Source organism: Pinus tabuliformis, chromosome 5_1 (genome assembly GCF_031772625.1).
Source record: "Pinus tabuliformis cultivar Carrire ecotype Pingquan chromosome 5_1, CPIR1, whole genome shotgun sequence".
NCBI classification, from domain to species: Eukaryota; Viridiplantae; Streptophyta; class Pinopsida; order Pinales; family Pinaceae; genus Pinus; species Pinus tabuliformis.
Window position 1 is genome coordinate 336529170 of NC_142305.1, and position 6000 is coordinate 336535169.

The window sequence follows — 6000 nt, forward strand, 5'->3', positions numbered from 1 at the left end:
ATATGTGAAGTACATAATTTGTTTTTTATCATTAATTTTTTGATTATGCATTTGTTGCAATATAAGATTATAATAAAATTTTATCTCTTCAAGACTTTAATATATGAAAATTTTATTGCCATTTTCATTTTCTACATTGTTCATGTTGTCATGGACATTCATTGATCCAACTTATATGTAGACTTCATCAATACATGGTGTTTCAAACCTTCAAATTTTGTGGTTATTTCGTGGTTGCTAACATGTGCACACTCAAAATCAATATTAAATTTATATGAAAAAACATCTTTAGAAAGATATTGGTTTTGTTGATTCTGCAATGAGAGCTTTTCCCTACTGTTCTTCCTTCTCTTCTTTTGTCGGGTCTTTCTATGCTTCTTTAGTTGCATCATAATCTTCATTTTTCATTCTTTACTAAACTTTGTTGTTGCAAACATGTTGTCTTCCACTTGGTTTCTAGATATAGGTGGGCTTATCACACCAAATAATAACATAACAATAAGATGTTTTTGTTGCATCATGAGCAACCACTCATCCCTAGTTAATTGCTCTTTATCAAACTTAACATCAACAATTTCAATTGTTAGATCCAGTGAACCAGTTGCTCTTGCATTAATAACATTATCTATGCAAAATAAACCCCTACAAGTAACACACCATCAACATTAAGATTCATTTTCAAGTGGGATACACCAAACTCTTCATCTTTTTGTAGATTTTGCTACTACAAATTATCTATGCCAAAATCAACCCCTACTAGTAGCACACCATCAACATTAAGATTCATTTTCAAGTGGGATTCACCAAACTCTTCATCTTTTTGTAGATTTTGCTACTACAAATCTATCTTCATTTTCATCTTCAAGAACCAGTACAACAGCTTGTAAAATAGTATTATCTTCAACTTGATTACTCCCCTTACACCAAAAGTACACTCAAGGGTATTCTATGGCTCTTTTGTTATCTTTGCATATATAATGAGGGGAAAAATGATTTTATTTATACATTCCTTTGTGCATTTTAATACCTAGACATTCTTTTTCCTTTTAACTTCCAACTTTTGCAAATAAACATCAAACAACTTTTCTCGTTGTTTTCTCATTTATTTAATCACCTTAAAAAACTTTTCTGGTTGTTTTCTCATTTATTTAATCAACTTACACTTTACAGTGTTCACCCCATGTAAAAGGTTTTTAAAATCAAATAATTTTTTCCTTTCAAACTGAGAAACACATTTTCCTTTTAAGACAGAGTCACCACTTTACTAAGGAATTGTTCTTCACTCCCTAGGAAGTTAATAAAACAAACCAGATCCTTTTTTTTACCTTCCTAATTTTTACAAGATCTTCCCCTCCCGCACTTCTACCATCATAAAAAAAAAATTCTTGTTTGGCGATTTTCCTTCCTTTTGCAAAATATGACCATGCCTTTCTCTATCTTTGCTTCACAAATGGGTTGAACACTACAGGTTCATCGCTCTTTACCCTGTTGTCACTTCCACTTCCAAACAAACTCAAAGCTTCCCTGCCTCTGCCTTCTTTCTCCAGCTGCATGATACTTCACAACCCAACGTCTCTAAATCGACCTGGCTCTTCCTTGGCTCTTGATTAATTCTGTAGAAAGCCCACAAAAAAGGGATTAGAAATTCGACATATGGATGCAATTTAAAGCCAAATTAAGCAAACGTTGTTACAAAAAATAGATGGATGCCTCATAAATCAACCTTCAAATATATGTTAGGTAAACCCTTCGCCCTGAAACATACCAAACTCTAAGAAACAATTTCACTGTTAAAAATAAACGTATAAACATTACAGTGGTTCAAAAAATTAAGACGCCTTGCTTTAAGAGGATAACAGTATTAATACATAGAGCTTCGGCGTAAATCACATAAAGAGAGACATTTGTCGACGCGTTTCGAACCAACCAGTGTGGTTCATCGTCAGGACAAGTTGAAGAAACAGATCCAGCTTAGCATGTTAAATAGTCTGAGCAGAGACTCCAACGGCTAAATCGACCAACGGCTAATTTTGACCTACGAACCCAGGTCAAATTACTATTCATTAATTTAATAATATTATTATTTTTCATATTAATACATAAAATATTTTTAATGGTTAGTTTTTATAATATATATATATATATATCTATATATATATATATATATATATCAATTAAAATCATATAATTAAGGTTAAAAATAAATAAAATAATTTAAATGGTTAGTTGGAAAAGGTCATTTATTTAATTTAATTTAATTATTTGTTATTATATATTAATAATATAAGTAATTTTTTTTTGTTTAATTAAGTTATTTATTAAATATAATTAATATAGTCTTAATATTAATATATTATTAATATTAGTAGTAAAAATATTATTATTAATTTAATATTAATATTAATATTATTATTATTATTATTTATGGAAATAAGTTAAATTAGGTAAAATATATAGATAAATAAAATACTTTTAATAGTTAGTTAAAAAAAAAAAACTTTAATTTAATTAATTTATTTAAATTATTTTGAAGGGTGTCTACTTAGTCCCTTGTTTGTGTGGGACCCCCTACATCGGGGAAACGGGGCGCTCCATCCATCAGAGGATCAACGAACATGCAGCTGACCTAAGACATGGGAGAACCAAGTCTTCAGCGTTAGTAGAGCATGTAGTGAAGACCAAGCATCACATTTGTATTGAGGAGGCTAAGGTTGTTGCCAAAGTTGCCCAGCTCCATCATCGTAAACTCAGGGAAGCTATTGAGATTGAAAGAAGACCTAACAATCTCAATAGAGATGATGGCTGGAAGATCAGTAGATGTTGGATCCCTGCACTTTCATCTTAGTTCCCCCCCGCCTCTTTCATCTTTTTCTCTTTCGTCGTTCCCCTGGAGCCTTCCGGTCTCCTTTAGTTTATCCTTCTTGCTCTGGACTCTTTCTGGTCCTTCTCTTTTTTTTTTCTTTTTTTTTTTGTATGGCTCCTTTTCCTGAGTTGATATTGGTATTTATAATCTTAGCAGATATTTGTTTACTCATTATTATTATTTTTATTTATTTATCTATTTTATATTATTTTTATGTATATTTTTATTTATTTATTTATTAAGGAATATATTTTCGAGTCGTCCCCCTTTTCCCTGATTGATATTGGTACTTATGGTCTTAACAAATATATATTTACGTAGTTTTATTATTAGTTATTTTTTGTTATTACTATTTTTAAAATTTATTTATGTTTTTTATTTTTATTTATTTATTTATTTATTTATTTTTATTTTATTTTATTTTATTTATTTATTTATTTATATATATTTATTAGATAATTTATTTTATTTATTTGTCTAATATATATTATTATTATTATTTTTCGAAACTAATCTTTATATAGTTATTAACGAATATATATTAGTATTATTATCATTTTTATGTATTAGTATTATTATCATTTTAATTTATTTTCTCTTTTACCTAACTTTTATCTTAATAACCGAATATTATTAATTTACTCTATATATATATATATATATATATATATATAAATATTTTAAATTAATTAATTAAATTAAAGTTTTTTGTTTTTTTTTAACTAACCATTAAAGTATTTTATTTATCTATGTATTTCACCTAATTTAACTTATTTCCATAAATAATAATAATAATATTAAATTAATAATAATATTTTGACTACTAATATTAATAATATATTAATATTATTTAATAAATAACTTAATTAAACAAAAAATTACTTATATTATATATAAAATAGCAGGATGTGATGGCACGATCTTAGCTGGGATAGTCGTCATCCTTCTTCTTTATGCTGACGATATTGTTCTTTTGGCAAGGTGCCCATCTGATCTTAATAAGCAACTCGGGCTTCTTAAGGATTTCTGCTCTACCATGGGTATGACTGTTAACACTGACAAAACAAAAGTTATGATTATCAAATCCAAGAAGGACACTTACGCTAATTTTATGTATGACAATAATAACTTGGAGGAAGTGTATTCTTACAAGTACCTAGGAATTGATATTCATCACAAGCTCAACTGGAACCATAGCATTGAGAAAAGGATTAATGGGGGGTGGAAAGCTTACTATGGTCTTGAAAATAATTGTAAAATTGCAAATCTTGTAATGTGGGATAAAAGGAAGTTCCTCTTTGAAACTTTAGTCACTCCTGTTATCTTATATGGATGTGAGGTTTGGGGTTGCAGCATCTCCAGAGAATCATGGAGAAAGATTGAGCAAATCCAGAAGCGTTTTATAACTTATAACCTGAAAATTAAAAGTAATACACCCTATCCTATTCTCCTTATAGAAGCAGGTCTTTCCCCTATTGAGAGCCTAGCTGTGTTTAGCTTTCTGTTTTACAAGCACAAAATCAGTAACATAAACGATCATAGACTTCCTAAGCTAGCTTTAAATTCTAGCCAAAACCACCTAAGGCTCAATCGAGGGTGGCATAAAGACACAAGGACCTGGTTAAACTATTGGGAGATCAACGAAAGTGATGCATTGTAAAACATAAATAACATTAACGATATTGTTTCTTCTAAGTTCAAAGAAAAAATGTGGTGTGAGAAAGACTTAGCGGCTAAAAGAAAATTAAGTTATTATAAGAAGGTCATCAACCCCACCCTAGAAGATCAAAAGTATCTCTCTATTTTAACTAGCTCAAAGAAGAAAATTAATATAGCAAAGATTAGAACGAATTCTCATGAGCTCCATAGTGAAACAGGTCGTTGGGCAGTTCCTAAAACGCCATGGACGGAAAGGATCTGCCATATATGTAAGAATAGGAACATCGAGGATGAAAACCACTTCCTCTTAGAGTGCCCCGCGTATAACCACATTAGATCTCAGTTTCACAATCTTTGTTACAATACTGACCTTCCTAGCATTTTACAATTTCAAAATTATAGTGACCTTGGGAGGCTTCTCTCCAAGCTTTTTGAGTATAGGAATAAAATCTTAAATCAAAATAGATAATTTGTTTCTTTAGGTCCGATAGACCATTATTTGGTCTCAGCGGACGTTAACCATCATCATCATCACCATCATATATATATATATATATATATATATATATATATATATATATTAATTAATTTTTTAAAAACTAACCATTAAAAATATTTATGTATTAATATGAAAAATAATAATATTATTAAATTAATGAATAGTAATTTGACCTGGGTCCGTAGGTCAAAATTAGCGGTTGGTCGATTTAGCCGTTGGAGTCTCTGCTCAGAATATTTAACATGCTAAGCTCGATCTGTTTCTTCAACTTGTCCTGATGATGAACCACACTGGTTGGTTCGAAACGCGTCGACAAATGTCTCTCTTTATGTGATTTACGCCGAAGCTCTATGTATTAATATTATGGATCACAGAAGCCTCAATTCAACAAAGGATAACAGTGGTTCGAAAGCCTTTCAAAACATCCACTAAGTAACCTCGATCTTGAAGAAAACCCCAAAATCCCAAGCCTCCTAAAATACTCTTAAATTTCTTAATATCATTAGGTGGAACATTATGAAAATGACTGAAAACAACCAATATTCTTCGGTTCATAACTTCAGCATATAAACTCCTATAGAGTTAACAAAAACTATTCTTCATTTCATCACTTCTCTCACTACTTCTGTCATCTGCATATCCTTTAGCTCAATCTACGGTGACACAGACTATGCCTCAACGATGTTTCACGATATGGCCTATGGCCTTAGTTCCGCAGGCTGATGACTTTCTTAACAACAACAGTGTTCCAGAATGACTATATTTCTTTTCTTGATTCAATAGGACATAAGCAACCGAAAGTCGACAACAAGAAATTGCAGGAACAACTTTCCCTCAAGATAACACCCAGCAGAGATTTCCAATGATTAGCCTATCATTGATAGCACACCATGCGAATGAGTATTTACAGTAAATTACTTATAGAACTAGGTTGTTTTCCTGAATAATCTGACGCATCTGAGATGAGAGACGATTGAAG